Source organism: Meriones unguiculatus, chromosome 8, assembly GCF_030254825.1.
Source record: "Meriones unguiculatus strain TT.TT164.6M chromosome 8, Bangor_MerUng_6.1, whole genome shotgun sequence".
Taxonomy (NCBI): Eukaryota; Metazoa; Chordata; class Mammalia; order Rodentia; family Muridae; genus Meriones; species Meriones unguiculatus.
Window position 1 is genome coordinate 50334634 of NC_083356.1, and position 23087 is coordinate 50357720.

A 23087-nucleotide genomic window follows, 5' to 3' on the forward strand; every position below is an offset into this window, starting at 1 on the left:
CCAGGGGATAAGAGAGTATGCTGTCAAATTGTGTCTCCTAGTAATGTCAGAAGCCACACCTACAAAATCTTACCAACATGACTGCCTATATATGAGCTGAACAAGGGTGACACCAAGCTACATGCAAAACTTAATGGGGAAAAGCATGTGAGGCATCAGTTCAACCCAAAACAATACAGGCAGATGAAGAAAGGTGAGATCTGGAAGGATGTCCTTTCCTGGGGAAGAGGATGCCAACTGATTTTTCAGTGCCAAGTAGTAAACCCCAAAAACAAACAAACAAAAAACACTAAAAGACTGAACAGGTTATATTTAGAAATTTATATGCATAGACATATACATATATTCATGTAGTAACAGACCATGAAATTGAAGGTGAGCAAGGGTTTCTGAAAAAAAGAAAGGAAAAGGAGAAATTATAACATAATTCCTCTCAGCATAAGAATTCTAATCATATCGCTTCTTTCACTACTTCAATATTTCCACCTGCTTCAGATCTACCTGCGAGGTTTTACTCTAATCTCTGCTATACATGAGAAACTTATAAAGCTTGTTTCTTTATTGTAGATAGAAATCTAACTCATAGTTATGAAAGCATAATGAAGGAACATTGAGGCCATATGATTTGCTATTGTGTAATGGTGCTATTTAATGCTGCACTAGCATTTAAATCTAAAGGATCTCATCAGGGATGTAATTTGAGGTAACACAGAAGGAAAATAAGGCAGAAAAGCCTGTGTTAGACATGTTATGCATACATCTTCCATGCTGGATTGCTCTATTGCATGCACTGTATCATCCACTCACTTCTTTCTCACATAACAATTACAGAATAGTCATAAAAGAATGAGAAAATCTATTTCTCAGGTTACTTCAGACAGCTAAAACGAGTTAGCAGACTAAAAGAAAGTGAGGGAATGGTTTATGGCACATTTTTTTAATTTTTAAAAATGTTAATGATATATCTTTTTTCTTTATTTTTTATTTACTTTACATTCTGGTTGTAACCCTATCCCTCCTCCCTTTCCAGTCCCACCATCTTTCCCTCTCCTCCCCCTCTCCTATTCCTCAAAAACAGGGAGCTCCCTTTTTCATCCATGCTAAATAAAACCAAAGGATCTAGTTTCTAGCCTTGTTTGTTTTTGTTTTTGTTTTTGTTTTTTCCCAGATTTGTGATCTTGGACTAAAATAAGGTCTTAAAAGACAGTTTTTCATGTATCTTATGAGTTCAGTGACTGCATAGTTTTCAAAGTCCTCACAAACATGTTATTTTGTAACTCTATGAATAAAAGAGGCTCATGAATGTGTAATGGCTAAGAGTCTGATGTTAGGCTGTCTCCAGCCAAGGGCAGTTGCCTTTGTGCTGTTGTTTTGACTTTTTCTATTCCTAGACTGCTGCTGAAGTACCTTCTCTAGCCATGTGCCATGCTCTTCTACTTGGAAATCCTTGCCAAACTCTTGGTGTAAGACAGGACCCACCCATCACAAGGACTTTCATAGTGTATGGCCTCCCCTACCTAGGCAGCACTATTTTCTCTGCAACCATAAGTCCCGCTGAATTTGGCAAAGCTTGTTTTTAACTTAGGCATGAAAGGAGCTCTTAAACCTTTGTGGCTGTTGCACAGCATGTCTGTGTATTCTAGCATTTCTTCATTGAGGAAAATTGACATGTTCCTGGGATGTGGATTTTAACATATACATTTTTATATACAATATAAAACTATGAAATTTGATAGCCCTTCTTGATATTTATATCTCATTTTTATGCATACAATTTAAAAATCAAGACTTGAATGCCCGAGATCGTTTTTTTTTTTTCTTTCCAGAGAAGTATTTGAACTTAGTGTAATTGATTTAAACCGTATTACAACACTTTTTACCTGATCAGGTGTGTGTGTCTGTGTGTGTGTGTGTGTGGTCTGGGCTTACACATAGTTGGTAGTGAGAAGGAAAACCTGCTTTCAGGCTATCATTATCATTCATTATTTAGTGATTTGTTTTCCTTTATTATATTTCACCTCCTAAAATATTATATTTCGTTTTCCCTTCTTCTCTTCCTTTTCTTCTTCCTCCTCCCTATTAACCTTTAATTCATTTTCTCTTATTCCTCTTCATCCACTTCCCCCTTTTCCTTGGCATTGAAAAAAGTATACAAACTCACTAGAGGAAGGGAGCATATATTTTAAGGAAGTTAGGTATGTTTCAGTATTGGCCATGTTTCCCTCATGGAAACATGAGGGAGCAGGTATTAAACCCAACAGAAAGTATGTTTGTCCTATAAGTCTAAAATCCCCTTATAAGTGAGTATATGCCATGTGTGTCTTTCTGCTTCTGAGATACCTCACTCAGGATTATCTTCTCTAGTTTCCACCATTTGTCTGCAAATTTCATGATTTCCTTGTTTTTATTTGCTGAGTAGTATTCCATTGTGTAAATATACCATAATTTCTGTATCCATTCCTAAATTGAGACATCTAGGTTGTTTCCAGATTCTGGCTATTAAGAATAAAGCTGCTAAAAAAAGGTGAGCAAATGTCCTTGCTGTTTACTTGAACATATATTGGATATATGCCTAGGAGTGGTATAGCTGGATCTTGAGGAATCACTATTCCTAATTGTCTGAGAAAGCACCAGATTGATTTCCAAAGTTATTGTACAAGTTTCCATTCCCACCAGCAGTGGAGGAGGGTTCCCCTTTCTCCACAATCTCTCCAGCCGGTGGTGTCGCTTGAGTTTTTGATCTTAGCCATTCTGATAGGTGTAAGGTGAAATCTCAGGGTTGTTTTTATTTGCATTTCCCTGATGATTAAGGACGTTATACATACATTATAGGATAAACATACTAAAATCTGTATGCCTAAATAAGCTAAGCAATAAGGATGACCCTGCGTAAGATGATCAAACCTCATTCAGAAAGGCAAAAAAGTTAGACATCAGAAGAGGGAGTAAACAGGGAACAGGACAGAAGCCTACTGCAGAGGGAGTCTGAAAGACTCTACCGAGCAAGATATCAAAGCAAATGCTGAGACTCATAGCCAAACTTCGGGCATAGTGCAGGGAATCTTATGAAAGAAGGGAAAGATAGAAAGACCTGGAGGGGACAGGAGCTCCACAAAGAGAGCAACAGAACCACAAAAGCTGGGCACAGGAGTCTTTTCTGAGACTGATACTACTACCAAGGACTATGCCTGGAGTTAACCTAAAATCCCTGCACAGATGTAGCCCATGGTAGGTTAGTGTCCAAGTCAGTTCCTTAGTAATGGGAACAGGGACTGTCTCTGACATAAACCTAGTGGCAGGCTTTTTAATCAGCACCCCTTGAGGGGGAGCAGCCTTACCAGGTCACGGAGGAAGACAATGCAGCCAGTCTTGATGAGACCTGATAGGCTAGGGTCAGATGGAATGGGAGAAACTCCACTATCAGGGGACTTGGTGAGGGGCATGGGAAGAGGCGAGGGAAGGTGGGGTTGGAAGGGGATTAGGGAGGTGGCTCTAGCTGGAATAAAAATTGAATAAAGTATAATTAATAAAAATAAATAAATTTTAAAAATCCAATAGAGAGGTTTTGGTTAACACCATAAAGTGTGTGCCACTAATTCACACATACATATGTGTTAACATGCTAGCCATTCTTATTAATAATAAGCATTACAAATGCATGGGAATATTGGTTTGTTTCCTTTCTTGGAAGATTTAAAGCACCTTTAGATACTATGAAATATAGTCCAGAGAGAGGAAACATTCAAGAGGTGAAGAATTATGGTGATTGGAAACAGAAATGGAAAGAGGAGACGAGATGTGATTATACTTTATTTTCAAAAAAGAAGCAAAAGTGAAAAGAAGTTACAACTGAAAACTCCTTACCATAATGCTTATGTGAACTATTTCATAGAAAAACGCTTTGGCTTATATATAATTTAGTTGTTTATAATTTACAAAATCCATGTATCCATTGGATGAAGTGGTTTATACTTTGCTTTATTAATATGCTCCATTTTAAGCCATAGTTTGATATTCTTATCATTTTATTGAAGAAAAGCGACAGAAATTAGGAACACAGAGCGAGCTTGAAATCAAAATATTATTCATTATTGATTCAGTAGCTCATTTTATTCATAGAGTTAAAAAATGGCATGTATGTGAGGACTTTGTGAGGCCTCTGCAGTGACTGCATTCATAAGATGCATGAAGAAAGTGTCCAAGACATTATTTTAGCCCCAAATCACACATCTAGCAAAAACAAGGCTAGAACATAGTCTTTGCTATTGTTCAATATGGCACAGAGTCTTTTAATTCAGCTATTTCATTTCAGATGAATTAAACCTTCTAATAATAGATCAATATTTTTCATGACTATTCTGCCATTGTTATATAAGAAAGACAGTGAGTGGCTAAAACAGTAGAGGAAATGGTGTCACCCATCATCAAAGATGCTCATGTAACATGTCTAACACATAATTCCCTGTCTTTATCTTTCCTACTAACATACCTCAAGTTACACCCCTGATAAAATTTAGATTTAAATGCTAGTTCAAACTTAAATAGAACCCTTACAGGATGGCAGATAAGATGGGCTCAGTGTCCATTTGTCACGCTCTCATCACTGTAACCTAGGTATCTGTGCAATAAAGTGCCACTGATTACACAGACTGAGCATTTTACTCAGTGCAATCAGAAATGACTGAAAATTTTACGGTAGAAAAAAGTGATCTTATTTCTCTTATTAAAAAAAACATTTTCTTTATTTCATTTATTTACTTATGTATTTTAAAATAAATTCAGCATGCATATTTTTCTGTTAACAGGATGTTATATGCTAAGAGTTATGTGACAGCAGGTATCATGATTAAATCAGGATAAACATTCCCTTTCCACAAACAAGAATTTTTTTGTGTATTTGAAGGTTGTTGTAAGCGGTGATTAATATTTGCTATTGATATATCTTCTGGTAACACTTGCTGTTAATGCTAAACAGCTGTATAACCAAATCACCACACAGAGACTGGGTTTATTTAGTTAACCTAGAACACAATGCTGGGCAATAGTTACTCCATCCTAAACCTCTAAGCCCTCATAGTTTCCTAACATTTAGATTTCCCACATTATACTTGCCTTTAGTGATATCTTAGGTCCAGTCCATCTCTCCACATAGTTCCAAGATCTGTCCACCAGCTCTGCTCTCCTAGCTCTCCCCTCGCCTTCTCCTCCCACTCATTTCCTGCCCTCTGGCTCCTCCCCTCCCTCTTTCCTTTCCTCCGGCTCCTCCCTTTGCACAACATTGTGGTTAGTTGTTTTATTTTGACCTGTTTACACACAGCTGAGACAGGATGCTCAGCGTAAGTATCACAATGCAATATCCGGATCGAAACCAGAGGAGAGTGTGGGGAGAAATCAGCTTTTGAATGAACAAGGAAATGGTGTATACATTTCAAAAGAACATTATACCAACATAAGATCTCAGTGTTTTCTAATTCATGTGAGATATAGTTGTTGTCAGCCTTACTTAGGATAGATTTTATTCCTCCAAGTGCAATATCTAGGTCCCATTCTGCTCCTCCTCTCCTCTCACACTTTACTGAACTCTCATCATCACTGTTTTCTTGACTTTCTCTCTGATTAGATTTTTTTTTTTTCTTAAAAGATAAGTCAAACTGCTAAGGGAAGGGGAGATCAAGTTCAAATTTGAGGGAGAGCAAATTCGAACAGAATTTGCCAGAAGAAAGAAAAGCATAGACTCTAAAGACAACTTCAGTCTGACTTAGGGTGCTGGGAAGGGAGGCGAAACAGTGACAAGATGTATTTTTGGAGATAGAATGAGTAGGCCTGCCTGCCTCTGTTTCTTGGTCTTTATTTAAATTCAGAGTCAGCGTCTCACTAGGATGCATTCATCTGAGGAGATACTTGCGACAGGGGTTCTCTGTGGAGTCTCACAGAGGGAAAACGCGCCTCAATGTCTGATACCAGAAAACAATTAGAACAGATTCCCGTAGTCATAGTTGCCTCGGCCATTTCAATAAGGCACCACGTTTTTACAAAAGACGTCTCCATGATACTGATACATGAAAATAGACAGATAATTTATTTCTATCATCATTATCTACACTAGAATTGTTTTAAGACCTGTGACACTGGCCATTTATTTTGTTCCTCATCCAAGAAGTAATTATTTTTGTTGATCTTGTTGTCCTGATGTAAAATACATCTTCTGAGATTGGTATTCCCCAGTGACTTAACTGGTAAATTACGCTGTCTGGAAAGTTACTGTGAGTTCCACTGTGGTTTTGGTTCAATGGGTTTTTATGTATTTTCACAATTTTGTACATACACCCAGAGGCTTTTTGGCACTGGCCACATTTCAAAATTCAAGAGAGTAAGTATGAACCAGTGACTGGATTCCAATTTAAGAGCTGATATTTTAAATCCATATGTATATGAAGATTTTTTTTTTCTGAAGTTTGGGAGAAAGATGGTTTGGCAAAGATTTTATTAATATTACATAAAAGATGTTTTTTTTTTTCCTGTGACTCAATTTATTGTACAGCCTTTAGATTATGAGAGGCATATGTTGAGTCTGAATCCTGGAACCAAGAGGAAGTGTATTTAATGTTCCAGAAATTTGTTTTATATATATAGTGGTGGAATAAGATTAACTCTAATTGTTTTTACCTATTTCTGGGACCACTCTCAGCCTTTGGTTAACTTGAGCTTAGCAACAGTTGATGAAATAAAATCAAATATTTGTTTAGAAATGAAGACAAAATTTATTATAAAAAAAAGAGAACAGCTCTATCCAGAACATAATAAAACTGTATTTTCTAATTTATTTTTCTTCCCTTGTGACAGACTTAAATAAGCCACTAGTGAAATCAAGCCAAGTAACCTTTTCTATTGAAAATAAAATTTACAGAGAGACAAAACCTAATAGTTCTCATATATATATACTTAGTCTCCCAAATTAACTATAAATCACTCAAATAAACTAATGTCAGCTTTAGTGAAAAAAATTAAGTATTCAGAACTATGAATCATATGTTATGGAATTTGCCTTTGACCCTGGAAATGTGGACTACAATCAGGAAGTTGTGATACATGCCTGCACATAGGGAATGGGAGAATTTTAATGAAGAAAGTTCTGTGTGTCATCCTGATAATCTGCCACGGCAGAAGTGAGGAAAGCTCCAGAGGTCGCACAGGAATGTGACACTTAAAACTCTTGCTTCTACTGTGTTTCTTATTTCGTGGTAGCTTCACTCTGACCACTGATTTTTTATGTGCTAATAGATGTCAGCAAGTCTCCTCTGCTACCATGCTGAAATGCTATTTGGATTCTCATGTTTTGCTTGGTAATCCCTTGACATCTTTAGACCAAGAGATCTGTAAAAGTCGAAAATGTTTTTCTAAATGAGGGTTTCCAGAATTGGTCCTTTTGAGGGAGCCACCCACTCAGATATTGAATACCCTCTTCGTGTAATGTGGAAAAAGTGGTTGGTGAAATTTGGCTCTTCCAGCAAACACCCCTCACCTCCTGCCTTCCATGAAAGAATGAACAAACAGACATCTTTCTTGTACATAGAGTGAAACACACCCATTGGGGATCATGTCATCATTTTTTTTTTTAAGTGAATGAAAACATCTCAAGTGAACTGATGAAATGTGAAAGTGTAAACAGGTTACACCCTTCCTCTCTCAGTCACAAGGCCACTGGGCTGTCACTTTTCCACAGTGCTTTCTCCCTGTCTAGCAATGGGCCCTACTTGGCTTACAAATCATGTCCCTGTCTGAGCTTCAACTAACCATGCCACTCCTGAGTCACTACCAGAAAACCCCACAGACTGGCTGCTTTCCTGTTTGTGGTGCAGGGCTGTCATTTGAAGAAAATCAATCCTTCATCATTTTTTCCTCTTTCATCTGTGTCATTTTTTCTGAATTTCTTACTTTCCTTTCTTTCAGTTTTTAATATTATCCTTCTCTTAACTTACCCTCTTTTATATCTCAAGGGCTATTTTAAAAGGATGCTTGCTCACAAGTTGCAACTCTCCAAGGACTCGTTTGGAAAAACTAACCATCTCTTTCTGTCCTGCAGCTGCCAAAAGCCATCATGAGTCATATTTTTGACCCATTGACAGAAATACTTTAAATGAATAGTTGGCTTTTCTCAAAGTTGTTCAGTAACTGCCTTCCCATTCTGTTGGTTCCAGCTGTCTGATAGGATATGACATTTGACCCGAGAAGCCTATCTTGTCTTCACCTCCTTCAAATTTCTATTGTATCCATTACACTTGGCTGATGAATTTATATTGAATCTTGATATGAAACCTCTGTGAGTGGCTGTCAGGTTCCATTCTAGCCACAAAGTACCACAAGTGTGATGTTTTAACAATTACTGCCTCTAAATTTAGCTGAAGTCCATATACCTAATATGGAATAAGCAAACAGGTTTTAATAATGGTAATGTCAATAAAATAATAATTAGTTGTTTTGTCTGGATTTTTAAAGCCTCAAGCAAGGATAGAAGAAATAGCAGTGGTTGATATAACATATTATAAACTTTGTCAGTTGAGTTCAACCAGTTAAAGAACATATGCACATATGTAGATATACATCAGACACAAATTAATTTATTTTTTTTACGTCAAAGGACCAAGTTACAAATGGGGACTTTTTAAGCAAACCTGAGGTTCCGTTGGTAAGAAAATGAAGCAGGAGAGAAGACAAGCATGTTGGAACTCTAAAAAAACTGGACCCATGTTTGCAGTTGTCAGGTCAGTTATATGAAGATTTAGTAGTGATATAATTTGGTCTGATCTCAGTCCCTACCATTTACTGCATTCAAATATTATAGAAGTAACTCTGATTTAAGAGATAATTCATATGCTCAGAGTCATGGGTCCGCAAAGTGGTAGGGATGTATCAATGTGAAATAAAGCATGAATAATTAAAGAGTGAATGTCATCATTGTTTCATTTAGAACTTTAAGTGGACCTGGAAACAGTAAAAGGATAGACAGAATGAAATATAAAAGAAAATCATTACTATTAATTTGAATTTCAATGTTTAAAACAGCATGAAACCCAATATCTTTTTTTTTAATAATTTATTCATTTTACATCTGGATAATAGCCCCATTTGTTTTTTTTCTTATTTATTTATTTATTCCTTTTTTAAATTTTTATTTAATTAATTACTCTTTATTCACTTTGTATCCCCCCATAAGCCCTTCCCTTCTCCCTTTCTGGTCCCACCCTCCCTCCCTCTTCTTCACAGATGCCTTTCCCCAAGTCCACTGATAGGGGCAGTCCTTGTCTCCTTCTTTCTGATCTTAGTCTATCAGATCATGTCAGGAGTGGCTGCATTGTCATCTTTTATGGCCTGGTAATGTTGCTCCCCTCTCAGGGGGAGGGGATCAAATAGCAGGTCAATCAAATTATATCAGAGGCAGTCCCTCTTCCCATTACTATGTAATCTATTTGGACACTAAACTGCCATGAATTACATCTGTGCAGTGGTTCTAGGTTATCTCCATGCCTTGGTTGGAGTATGAGTCTCTGGGAAGACCCCTGTGTTCAAATTTTCTGGTTCTGTTGCTCTCATTGAGGAGTTCCTGTCCTCTTCAGATCTTACTATTTCCCATTTCTTACATAAGATTCCATGCACATTGTCCAACAGTTGGCCATAAGTCTCAGCATCTGCTTTGATAGTCTGCAGGGCAGAGCGTTTCAGAGGCCTTCTGTGGCAGGTTCCTAGCTTGTTTCCTCTTTTCTTCTTCTGACGTCCACCCTCTTCGCCTTTCAGGATGGGGATTGAGTGTTTTAGTCAGTGTCCTCTCTCTTGAGTAGTTTCTTTAGATGTACAGATTTTAGTAGGTTGATCCTATGTTATATGTCTATATGAGTGAGTATATACCATGTGTGTCTTTCTGCTTCTGGGACAGCTCATTCAGGATGATCCTTTCCTGGTCCCACCATTTACCTGAAAATTTCATGATTTCCTTATTTTTCATTGTTGAGTACTCCATTGTGTAGATGTACCACAATTTCTGCATATATTCTTCAGTTGAGGGACATCTGGGCTGTTTCCAGATTCTGGCTATTACAAATAAAGCTGCTACAAACATGGTTGAACAAATATCCTTATTGTGTACTTGAGCTTCTTTTGGATATATGCCTAGGGGTGGTATGGCTGGATCTTATGGCTGGATCTTGAGGAAGCGCTATTCCCTAGTTGTCTGAGAAAGCACCAGATTGATTTCCAGAGTGGTTGTAGAAGTTTACTTTCCCACCAGCAGTGGAGGAGGATTCCCTTTTCTCCACAACCTCTCCAGCATGTGTTGTCACTTGAGTTTTTCATCTTGGCCATTCTGATGGGGGTAAGGTGAAATCTCAGGGTCATTTTGATTTGCATTTTCGTAATGGCTAATGAGGTTGAGCATTTCCTTAAGTGTTTCTCTGCCATTCGCTAGTCCTCTACAGAGAGTTCTCTCTCTAGCTGTGTTCCCCATTTTTTAATTGGATTACTTGGTTTGTTGCTTTTCAGCTTCTTTAGTTCTTTGTATATACTGGATATTAGCCTTCTATCAGATAAAGGGTTGGTGAAGATCCTTTCTCAATCTGTACACAGCAGTTGATTTGTTTGATGACATTGTCCTTGGCTTTAGAGAAGCTTTTCAGTTTCATGAGATCCCATTTATTGATTGTTGCTCTTAGAGCCTGTGCTGTCAGTGTTCTATTCAGGAAGTTGTCTTTTGTACCAATGAGTTCTAGGGTTTTCCCCACTTTTTCTTCTCACCAATTTAGAGTATCTGGTTTTATGTTGAGGTCTTTGATTCACTTGGACTTTAGTTTTGTGCAGGGTAATAAGTATGGATCTATTTTCATTTTTCTACATGTAGACATTCAGTTGGACCAGCACCATTTGTTGAAGATGCTGTCTTTTATTCATTGTATGGTTTTGGCATCTTTGTCAAAGATCATGTGTCCATAGGTGTGTGAATTTCTTTCTGGGTCTTCTTTTCAATTCCATTGATCCACCATTCTGTTTCTATGCCAATACCATGCAATTTTTATTACTGTTTCTCTATAGTACAGCTTAAGAACAGGGATGGAGATAACTCCAGAACTCTTTTATTGTAGTGGATTGTTTTAGCAATTCTGGGTTTTTTTGTTATTCCATATGAAGTTGAGAATTTTTCTTTCTAGGTCTGTAAAGTATTGTGTTGGCAATTTGATGGAAATTGCATTGAATCTGTAGATTGCTTTTGGTAAGATGGCCATTTTTATTATGTTAATCCTGCCAAGCCATGAGCATGGGAGATCTTTCCATCTTCTGATAGCTTCTTCTAATTCTTTCTTCAGAGACTTGAAATTTTTTTCATGCAAGTTTTTGACTTGCATGATTAGGGTTACACCAAGGTACTTTATGTAATTTTTGGCTATTGTGAAGGGTGCTGTTTCCCTAATTTCTTTCTCAGCACTTTGGTCTTTTGTATATAGGAGGGCTACTGATTTTTTTTTTTTTTAGTTAATTTTCTATCCCACAACTTTACTGAAGGTGTTTATCAGCTGTACGAGTTCCCTGGTAGAGTTTTTGGGGTCACTCAGGCATACTAACATATCATCTACAAATAGTGATAATTTGACTTCTTCCTTTCCAATTTGTATCCTTTTGACTTCCCTTTCTTGTCTTATTGCTCTAGCTAGGACTATAAGTACTATGTTGAAGAGATATGGAGACAATGGGCAGCCTTGTCTTGTCCCGATTTCAGTGGGATTGCTTTAAGTTTCTCTCAGTTTAGCTTGATGTTGGCTATAGGCTTGCTGTATATTGCCTTTACTATGCTTAGATATGTGCCTTGTCTCCCTGATCTCTCCAATACTTTCAACCTGAATGGATGTTAGATTTTGTCAAATGATTTTTCAGCATCTAGGGAGATTATCATGTGTTTTTTTTTTTCTTTCAGTTTGTTAATATGGCGGATCCCATTGATGGGTTTCCATATATTGAACCACCCCTGCATAACTGGGATGAAGCCTACTTGGTCATAGTGGATGATATCTTTGATGTGTTCTTGTATCCAGTTTGCAAGTATTTTGTTGGGTATTATTGCATCAATGTTCATAAGGGAGATTGGCCTGAAATTCTCTTTCTTTGTTGGGTCTTTGTGAGGTTTAAGTACCGAGGTAACTGTGGCTTCATAGGATGAGTTTGGCAATGTTCCTTCTGTTTCGATTTTGTGGAATAGATTGAGGAGAACTGGAGTTAGCTCTTCTTTGAAGGTCTGGTAGAATTTTGTGCTGAAACCATGTGGTCCTGGGCTTTTATTTTGGATGGGAGACTTTTGGTGATTGCTTCTATTTCCTTAGGGGATATAGGACTATTTAATTGATTTACCTTGTCTTAATTCAGCTTTGGTAAGTTGAATTGATCAAGAAAATTGTCCATTTCATTTAGATTTTCAACTTTTGTGGCATATAGACTTTTGAAGTAAGTCCTAATATTTGTTTGGATTTCCTCAGTGTCTGTAGTTTTGTCCCCTCTTCATTTCTGATTTTGTTGATTTGGATGGTGTCTCTCTGCTTGGCTAAAGGTCTGTCTATCTTGTTCATTTTCTCAAAGAATGAGCTCTTGGTTTCATTGATACTTTGAATAGTTTTATTTGTTTCTAATTGATTGATTTTAGCCCTGAGTGTGATTATTTCCAGCCTTCTACTATTCTTTGTTGTGTCTGCTTCTTCTTTTTCTAGGGTTTTTAAGTGAGCCATTAAGTTGCTTGAATGAGCTGTCTCGAATTTCTTCTTGAAGGCACTTAGTGCTATGAACTTTCCTCTTAGCACTGCTTTTATTGTGTCCCACAAGTTTGGGTATGTTGTGTCTTCATTTTTATTGAGTTCTAGGAAGACTTAATTTCTTTCTTTATTTCTTCCCTGACCCAGCTGTCATTTAGTAGCAAGTTGTTCAGTTTCCATGTGTGTGTAGGTTTTTCGCTATTTCTGTTGCTATTGAGGTCCAGCTTTATTCCATGGTGATCAGATAGGATAAAAAGGATTATTTCAATATTCTTGTATCTGTTGAGGCTGGCTTTGTGATAAACTATATGGCCTATTTTGGAGAAGGTTCCATGAGGTGCTAAGAAGAAGGTAAATTCTTTTGTGTTTGGTTGTAAGGTTCTGTAATATCTGTTAGGTCCATTTGATTCATGAACTCTGTTAGAGACATTGTTTCTTTGTTTAATTTCTGTTTTGTTGACCTATTCTTTGTTGAGAGTGGGGTGTTGAAGTTTCCCACTATTAGTGTGTGGGGATCTATGTGTGGTTTAAGTTTTATCAATCTTTCTTTTATAAATGTGGGTGTCCTTGTATTTGGGGCATAGATGTTGAGAATTGTGATGTCTTTCTGGTGGAATTTTCCCTTGATGAGTATGAAGTGTACTTCCCCATCTCTTTTTATTAATTTTGGTTGAAAGTCTATTTTATCAGATATTAGAATGGCTACTCCTGCTTGCTTCTTGGGTCCATTTGCTCGGAAAGCCGTCTTCCAACCCTTTACCCACAGGTAATGTCTATCTTTGTGACTTAGATGTGTTTCTTGTATGCAACAGATTGCTGGGTTTTGTTTATGCATCCATTCTGTTAGTCTGTGTCTTTTTATTGGAGAATTGAGTTCATTGATGTTGAGAGAGATTAATGACCAGTGGCTGTTAGATCCTTTGAATTTGATGTTGGCTGTGGTTATAAGGTTTTATGCTTGGTTGCTTTTTGTTTTACTGTAGTGAGGTTAATTATTTCCTGTGTTTTCTTGAACGTAACTTGTTTTCTTGGGTTGTATTTTCCCTTATAGTGTTTTCTGTAATGCTGGATTTGTGTGTAGGTATTGTTGAAATTTGTTTTTGTCATTGAATATCTTGTTTTCTCCGTCTATGAGGACTGAGAGTTTTGCAGGGTATAGTAGCCTGGGCTGACATCTGTGTTCTCTTAGGGTCTGCATTATATCCGTCCAGGCCCTTCTGGCTTTCATAGTTTCTGTTGAAAAGTCAGGTATGATTCTAGTAAGTTTGCCATTATATGTTACTTGGCCTTTTTCCCTTGCAGCTTTTAGTTTTTTTTTTCTTTGTTCTGAGTACTTACTGTTTTGATTATTATGTGGTGGGAGCATTTTGTTTCCTGGTCTAATTTATTCCTGTATGCCTCTTGTGTTCTTATTGGCCTCTCCTTTAAGTTGGGGTAATTTTCTTCAATGATTTTGTTGAAAATATTTTCTGGGCCTTAGAGCAGGGAATAATATTTTTTCCTCTATTCCTATTATTCTTAAGTGTTGTCTTGAATTTCTTGGACGATCTGTGTCAGGAATTTTTTAGTTTTAACATTTTCTTTGATAGATACATTGATTTCTTCCATTGTATCTTCCACACCTGAGATTCTTTCTTCCATCTCTTGTAGTCTATTGGTTATGCTAATCTCTGTAGTTCCTGTTTTCTTCCCTAAGTACTTTCTCTCCACAATTTCCTCCATGTGTGTTTTCTTTTTTTTTATTTTATTATTATTTTTTTATCAGGTACATTTTATTAACTCTGTATCCCAGCCGTGTCCTGATCCCTCATTCCCTCCCAGTCCCTCCCTCCCTCCCTCATCTCCACCGTGCCCCTTTCCAACTCCACTGATGGGGGGACCTCCTCCCCATTCATCTGATCCTGTTTTATCAGGTATTTTCAGGACTGGCTGCAAAGCCCTCCTCTGTGGCCTAACAGGACTGCTCCTCCCTTCTGGGGTGGGAGACCAAAGAGCCAGTCATTGAGTTCCTGTTAGAAATAGTCCTTGTTCCTCTCACTTTGGAAAACCAATTGGTTACTGAGCTACCAAAGGCTACATCTGAGTGGAGGTTCTAGTTTATATCCATACATAGTCCTTGGTTGAATGTCAGTCTCAGAAAAGACCCTGTGCCCAGATATATTTGGTCCTTGTGGAGCTCCTATCCTTTCCCCATCAGACTAACTCCCCTTCTTTCTTATGATTCCCTGTACTCTGCCAAAGGTTTGGTCATGAGTCTTTGCTTTGAAAACACTGCTAGTTAGAGTCTTTCAGATGCGCTCAGTAGACTCCTGTCATACGTTCAATGCACATCCCATCTGTCTTTCTAAATGAATATTGATCATCTTACCCCATGTCCGCTCAATTGATTATCTTTTTTAGGTGTATAGATTTCATGATGTTTATCATATCTTATAGGTCTATATAAGTGAGTATATCCCATGTTTGTCTTTCTCCTTCTGGGATATTTCACTCAGATTGATCTTTTCTAGATCCCACCATTTGCCTGCAAATTTCATGATTTTCTCCTTTTTGATTGCTGAGTAGTATTCCATTGTGTAAAAATACCACAATTTCTGTACCCATTCCTCCATTGATGGACATCTGGGTTGTTTCCAGGTTCTGGCTATTACAAATAAAGCTGCTATAAACATGGTTGAGCAAGTATCCCTTTTGTGTACTTGAACGAACTTTGGGTATATACCTAGCAGTGGTATAGCTGGGTCTTGAGGAAGCACTATTCCTAATTGTCTTAGAAAGTGCCAGATAGCTTTCCAGAGTGGTTGTACCAGTTTACATTCCCACCAGCAGTGGAGGAGGGTTCCCCTTTCTCCACAACCTCTCCAGCATGTGTTATCGCTTGAGTTTTTCATCTTGGCCATTCTGATGGGTGTAAGGTGATATCTCAGGGTCGTTTTGATTTGCATTTCCCTGATGGTTAATGAGGATGAGCATTTCTTTAAGTGTTTTTCTGCCATTCGATATTCCTCTGTGGAGAATTCTCTGTTTAGCTCTGTTCCACTTTTTTTAAGTGGATTACTTGGTTTGCTGCTTTTCAGCTTCATTAGTTCTTTGTATATACTGGATATTAGTCCTCTAACAGATAAAGGGTTAGTGAAGATTCTTTCCCAATCTGTAGGCAGTCGTTTTGTTTTGATGACAGTATCCTTTGCTTTACAGAACCTTTTCAGTTTCATGAGGTCCCATTTATTGATTGTTGCTCTTAGAGCCTGTGCTGTTGGTGTTCAGGAAGTTGTCTCCTGTGCCAATGATTTCTAGGCTGTTCCCCACTTTTTTTCCAATTGATTTAGGGTATCTGGTTTTATGTTGAGGTCCTTGATCCACTTTGACTTTAGTTTTGTGCAGGGTGATAAATATGGATCTATATTCATTTTTCTGCATGTAGACATCCAGTTGGTCCAGCACCATTTGTTGAAGATGCTGTCTTTTTTCCATTGAATGGATTTGGCTTCTTTGTCAAATATCCTGTATTCATAGGTGTGTGGATTTATTTCTGGGTCTTCTATGTGGTTCCATTGATCCTCCTTTCTGTTTCTATGACAATACCACACAGTTTTTATAACTGTTGCCCTGTAGTACAGCTTGAGATCAGGAATGGAGATACCTCCAGATGATCTGTTGTCGTACAGGATCATTTTGGAGATTCTGGGTTTTTTGTTTCTCCATATGAAGCTGAGAATCTTTTTTTCAAGGTCTGTAAAGAATTGAGTTGGTATTTTGATGGGAATTGCATTGAATCTGTAGATTGCTTTTGGCAGTATGGCCATTTTCACAATGTTAATCCTACCAATCCATGAGCACGGGAGATCTTTCCATCTTCTGATATCTTCTTCGATTTCTTTCTTCAGAGACTTGAAGTTTTTCTCAAACAGGTCTTTCATTTGCTTGGTTAGAGTCACACCAAGGTACTTTATGTTATTAGTGGCTATTGTGAAGGGTGTTGTTTCCTTAATTTCTTTCTCAGCCTTTTTATCTTTGCTATATAGTAGGGCTTCTGATTTTTTTGAGTTGATTTTGTATCCTGCCACTTTGCTGAAGGTGTTTATCAGCTGAAGGAGTTCTCTGGTTGAATTTTTGGGGTCGCTCATGTATACTATCATATCATCTGCAAATAGTGACACTTTGAACTCTTCCTTTCCGATTTGTATCCCCTTGATCTCCTTTAGTTTTCTTATTGCTCTGGCTAGGACTTCAAGTACTATGTTGAAGAGGTATGGAGAGAGTGGGCAGCCTTGTCTTGTCCCTGATTTCAGTGGGATTGATTTAAGTTTCTTTCCATTGAGTTTGATGTTAGCTATAGGCTTGCTGTATATTGCCTTTACTATCTTTAGGTATGTGCCTTGTATCCCTGATCTCTCCAAGACTTTAGACATGAATGGGTGTTGGACTTTCTCAAATGCTTTTTCGGCATCTAAGGAGATGATCATGTGGTTTTTCTCCTTCAGTTTGTTTATGTGGTGGATTACATTGATGGATTTCTGTATGTTGAACCACCCTTGCATGCCTGGGATGAAGCCTACTTGGTCATGGTGGATGATATCGTTGATATGTTCTTGGATTCGGTTTGCAAGTATTTTATTGAGTATTTTTGCGTCAATGTTCATAAGAGAGATAGGCCTGAAGTTCTCTTTTTTTGTTGGGTCTTTGGTGGTTTAGGTATTAAGGTGACTGTGGCTTCATAGAATGAGTTTGGTAGTGTTCCTTCTGTTTCTATTTTGTGGAATAGCTTGAGGAGAATTGGAGTTAACACTTCTTTGAAGGTCTTGTTGAATTCTGCGCTGAAGCCATCTGGTCCAGGGCTTTTTTTGGAGGGGAGACTGTTAATGACTGCTTCGATTTCCTTTGGAGATATAGGGCTATTCAGTCTTTCTACCTGACCTTGACTTAGTTTTGGTAGATGGAATCTTTCAAGAAAATTATCCATTTCATTTAGATTTTCAAATTTTGTGGCATATAGGCTTTTGTAGTATGACCTAATAATTGTTTGGATTTCCTCAGTGTCTGTGGTTATGTCCCCATTTTCATTTCTGATTTTGCTGATCTGGATAGTTTCTCTCTGCTTTTTAGTTAGTTTGGCTAAGGGTTTGTCTATCTTGTTGATTTTCTCAAAGAACCAGCTTTTTGTTTCATTGATTCTTTGGATAGTTTTATTTGTTTCTAGTGGATTGATTTCAGCCCTTAGTTTGATTATTTCCAGCCATCTGCTCCTCTTGGGTGTATCTGCTTCTTTTTTTTTTCTAGGGTTTTCAGTTGGGCCATTAAGTTGTTTGTATGTGATGTTATGAATTTCTTCTTGTAGGCACTTAGTGCTATAAATTTTCCTCTGAGCACTGCTTTCAATGTGTCCCATAAATTTGGGTATGTTGTGCCTTCCTTTTCATTGAATTCTAGGAAGTCTTTAATTTCTTTCTTTATTTCTTCCTTAACCCAGCTGTCATTGAGTAGTAAGTTGTTCAGTTTCCATGTGCGTTTCGGCTTTTTGTTGTTTCTGTTGTTGTTGATGTCTAGCTTTAGTCCATGGTGGTCAGATAGTATACAAGGGATTATTTCAATCCTTTTGTATCTGTTGAGGCTTGCTTTGTGACCCACTATATGGTCTATTTTGGAAAAGGTTCTATGCGGTGCTGAAAAGAAGGTGTACTCTTTTGAGTTTGGGTGAAATGATCTGTAGACGTCTATTAGGTCCATTTGATTTAGGGATTCTGTGAGTGCTTTTATTTCCCTATTTGGTGTCTGTCTAGTTGATCTGTCCCTTGGTGAGAGTGGAGTGTTGAAGTCTCCCACTATTAAGGTATTAGGATCAATGTATGATTTAAGCTTTAATAATGCTTCATTTACGAATGTCAGTGCTCTTGTATTTGGGGCATAGATATTCAAGATTGTGATGTCCTCTTGGTGGATTTTTCCTTTGATGAGAATATAGTGGCCCTCCTTATCTTTTTTGATTAACTTGGGTTGAAAGTCTATTTTATTAGATATTAGGATGGCTACTCTAGCTTGTTTTCTGGAACCATTTGCTTGAAAAACATTTTTCCAGCCCTTTACTCTGAGGTAGTGTTTATCTTTGTGGCATAGGTGTGTTTCTTGGATGCAACAGAATGTTGGATCCTGTTTCCTTAACCATTCTGTTAGCCTGTGTCTTTTTATTGGTGAGTTGAGTCCATTGATATTGATAAATAATAGTGACCAATGCATATTAGTTCCTTTTGTAATGGAGTTGGTGATCTAACCCTGTTTCATTGCTTGTTTTCTTTTCATTTTTGTTGGGATATTATCTGTATGCCCTGTTTTCTTGGGTGAATTTGTTTTCATTGGATTGGAGTTTTCCTTCTAGTATCTTCTGTAGGGATGGTTTGCTGTGTAGATATTGTGTAAATTTATTTTTGTCATGGAATATTTTGTTTTCTCCATCTATGTTGATTGAAAGCTTTGCAGGGTATAGTAGTCTGGGTTGACATTTGTGATCTCTTAGAGTCTCCATGATACTTGCCCAGGCCCTTCTGGCTTTCATAGTTTCTGATGAGAAGTCCGGTGTGATTCTGATAGGTCTACCTTCATATGTTACTTGGCCTTTTTCCCTTGCTGCTTTTAATATCTTTTCTTTGTTCTTTAGATTTAGTGTTTTGACTATGATATGACGTGATGTGTTTCTTTTCTGGTCTAGTCTATTTGGAGTTCTGTAGGCCTCTTGTATATTTATGGACATCTCTTTCTTTAAGTTGGGAAAATTTTCTTCTATGATTTTCTTGAAAATATTTTCTGGACCTTGGATTCTAGAGTCTTCTTTTTCATGAATTCCTATTATTCTTAGATTTTGTCTTTTCATAGCATCCTTGATTTCTTGGATATTTTGTGATTGGAACTTTTCTGATTTTACTTTTTCTTTGAGAGAAGTATCCATTTCTGCAAATGTGTCTTCAGCTCCAGAGATTCTCTTTTCCATCTCTTGTATTCTGTTGGTGATGCTTACTTTTGTGGTTCCTGATCTTTTCTCCAAGTTCTCCAGCTCAAGGGTTTTCTCATTTTGTGTTTTCTTTATTGATTCTAATTCTGTTTTCATGCCTTGCACCATTTCTTTCATGTGTTTGAATTTGGATTCCTGTCTCTCTATGATGGCCTGTATTTCTTTTTTCATTTCCTTTTTATATGCCACTAATTTTTCCTCTACTTGTGTATCTATTTGTTTGGCTATGTTTGCCTGTGTTTCTTTAAGGATATTGTCTATTTCTTCTTTCTTTGCCTCCAATTGACTGGCCATCTCTTTGAAAGACTTGTTCATTTCCTCCTTATGAACCTCAAATAATTGGGCAAGCATGGCTTTAAAATCATTTTCCTGTGCTTCTGCTGAATTGGATTATCCATCGATTTTGGGGTTTGCTGGTGAAGTCAAGATGTCCTGATTTATGTTGTAAGTGTTCTTTCGCCTACCCCTGGCCATTGGCTTATCTGAAACCTTCCCTGTTTGTTTTTGGATTCTGCAGATCAGACTGGTGCTGTCTCTCTCTGGTGTCTGGAGAGTTCTTCAGGAAGCTGAGCACTCTCAGGGTGTGCTGAGGACTAGCTGTACCTGTGGGAGGAAAGTACGCAGGTGCAAACGGGGCAAATGCAAGCGTGTGTGCGCATGCGTGTGTGTGTCTGTGTGTTTAAGTGTGTGTGGATGTGTGTCTCGAGGGACAGAGTGATGGCTAAAGTTGAACCCTTGAGTGTGTGGGAGGAGCTCTGCACTGTATATGTCCCAGGCGCTAATGATGATCGCAGCGCAATTTCTGGCATTAACTGCCTTAACTCCTCAATTAGGCCCACAGGGCAGGAACTTCAATGTCCCTAGTGCCCCTCTGTTTCCCAAAGTGGGTATGTGTGTGGGAGGGGGTTCGATGCCTGACTTCTCATTTAGAAGGACCCAGGATCTGGGGACCTGCAGATCCTCAAGGGTGCACTCACTTACAGGCAGGTCTCTTGGCAGAGATCTTGGTATCCAGGGCTCTCTGCTCTCTGGTTTGGCCCTGCTTCTTTGATGTGCTCCGCCAGTTCTGTGCTGCTGTCACTGCCAGGTTCTGAGGTCTTGCTGCAGCTGGAGATTTCAGGGTGGTCACTTCAGCAGGGATGGGGTAACCAGGCTCTCTGATCTCTGGTTTGGCCCTGGTTAGTCTTAAACTGGAGGGCTGTGGTGCCCGGCCAGTTCAGTGCTGCTCTGCCGCCACGTCCCGCTGTAACTGGGACTGGGTCGCAAGTCCAGATGCTTTCTGGGAAGTCCTGGGGTCTCTTCTTTGTGCTCTCCAAGCTTGGGAGGCCCAGCGCCTGGTGTGTCCAGGTTGTATGACACTTCTGCCTGGTTTTGGTGAGTATATAGCATATTCTCTGTCACTGTGGGATTGGGCAGGCCGTACTATCAGTGATGGCGATCCTGTGGAGCTAGTATGGCGTCTAGCAGATTTGCGCCCTGGGAGGATGGTGCAGCCGCTGCGCGAATCTGGGACTCTGGGACACGTACTGCTGGCTTTTTTCTGCCACTAAAGTGCTTGGGGCTCCGTCTCAGCAGCTGTATACCCCAGGCATTTAGGTCTGCGCTGAGAAAGATGAGTCCGCTGTGCTGCTGTGCCGAGGAGGAAGGAGGTCTGGGGGAAGGGAGTGCGGCAAGATCAAAGGATCGTTTCTCTCCTTCTTCAAACAAGTCCCCGGGTGACCGGAGACCAGTTTTTACCTCCTGCGATGTTCCCTGTTGTTCAGAAAGCCTCACCGTGGTTTTCCTGGGTTAGTGGTCCTTCCATTCACCAACTCAGAAGTTCAGGTATCCCACTGCTCAGAAACTGTGTGTGCTAGTCGCCATCTTGGCCGTGTGTTTTCTTTAATTTTTCCAATTCTATCTTGATATCTTGAGCCATTTTGTTGATTTCCTTCACCTGTCTGACTGTATTTTCCTGTTTTTTCTTCAATTCCTTCAGCTGTTTGTTTGAACAATCCTCTTTTCTTTCTTTTCTTTCAGTGATTTAAGCATTTCCTCTCTAAAGGCCACAAACTGTTTGGCTGCAACTTCCCTTATTTCTTTATGGATGGCCATAATCTTTTTTGAGTTTATCTTATCTTCTTCTAGGTCTTTATGCAGTTTATTTGTTTCCTTTTTTATCCTCTTCATGAGTATATATGTTAGGTCATCTTCTTGAATTTCCATTATGCTGGGGTGTCCAGGGCTACTTGCCCCTGGGACTGGGTTCTAGAGATGCCTTATGCTCTGTCTTTTGTTGGTTGAGCTTTTATGTTGGCCTCTACCCATTGGGCTGTCTTAGGTGTTAGATAGTCCTCAAGACAACTACCCTGCTTCTTGGTTTCTTGCTGTAAATTTAGTGATCTGCTTCTGTAAACTGTGTGTCCTGTGGTTTGGTCATTTTTGTTAGGGATACCTGGTTGTCCCTTGGAGCAGTATCTGGGGGTTGATCTCGGGGATTCTGGGCTTTTGTAGGTCTGAGGTTGGGGCTCTGTGCCCCAGTACTCAAGTAGTAATCTGTGGCAGGTGGGTACTGCTCTCCTCTCTCCTGGTAACAGCAGGTTGTCTGGTGTACAGCAGGTCCCTGGGTTGGGCTGGTCTGCGGGACCTTTTCCAGGGATATACTGGGTGGCCTAAGTCCATCCCCTTTGCTTTGTTCCCTATGAGGATTTCTCCCGACAGTGACTCCCAGTCTCTGGTGCCCTGGGATGCACAGCTCTGTCTGTGCTGGAGAGCTGGTGCACAGAAGCTGTCTGTGCTTATGGCTGTAGCCCATTTCAGTGATGGTAGCTTGTAACCGCCAGTCTGTGAGACTTTTTCCAGGGAAAGACTGGGTGACCCAATTCAGTATTTTTTCCTTTCTTCACTGTGGGGTTTTCTCCTGACAATGACCCCCAATCTCTGTTACCCTGGTTCGCACAGCTCTGTCTGTGCCGGAGAACTTGGCGCACAGCAACTGTCTGTGCTTGTGGCTGGAGCCCAGTTCAGTGATGGCGGCTTGCCTGCTGGTCTACAAGACTTTTTCCAGGGAAAGACTGGGTGACCTGTGGCCAGCCCTGTTGCCTTCCTTTCCTATGGGGTTTTCTCGTTACTGGGACTCCCAGTCACTGGTGTTTTTGTGCCAACCATTCAGCCTGGGAAGGTGATCAGGACATGAAGGCATGTGGCTCTGGCCTGGTGACCTAGTGCCTGTGTGACCCGGGATCTCTTCTGGGTTCTAGCTGGGTGACTTGAGAGTGGACCCGACTGATTCCCACTCTGTGGGGGTTTCCTCTCACCTGGGA